Genomic DNA, 386 nt, shown 5'->3' on the forward strand with positions numbered 1-386 from the left:
TGGACAAAGGAACTTTGGGAAGTGATAGGCAAGTCCTCTCTTTCCTGTTACATAAATTTGTTTACTGGACTTCCGGTGAGGAGGTCAGTTTGTATGGTCTGAGCTACAGTCCCATGTCCCAGAGACCAGTACCGAATTCTGGAGTCAGAGGCGAATGTCCTGTGGACTGCTGGGGACCATATGCTGCTGTAAGACTTAGCTGCATCGCATCGGATTCGAGGCAGGAATGCCAGGGCAGCTGGGTCAGGGGTCTGTACAAATGAATACTCGAACGAATGCTGTAAATTCAGTTGGTCAGGATAAAATGGAATCAATGTTTGAAGGTTAAAAACAAAAGGTTACAATTATCTTAGAGAAAATTCCTTGGATAATTCAGATCCAATGAA

The sequence above is a fragment of the Pteropus vampyrus genome, unplaced genomic scaffold (genome assembly GCF_000151845.1).
Source record: "Pteropus vampyrus isolate Shadow unplaced genomic scaffold, Pvam_2.0 Scaffold124, whole genome shotgun sequence".
Classification (NCBI taxonomy): domain Eukaryota; kingdom Metazoa; phylum Chordata; class Mammalia; order Chiroptera; family Pteropodidae; genus Pteropus; species Pteropus vampyrus.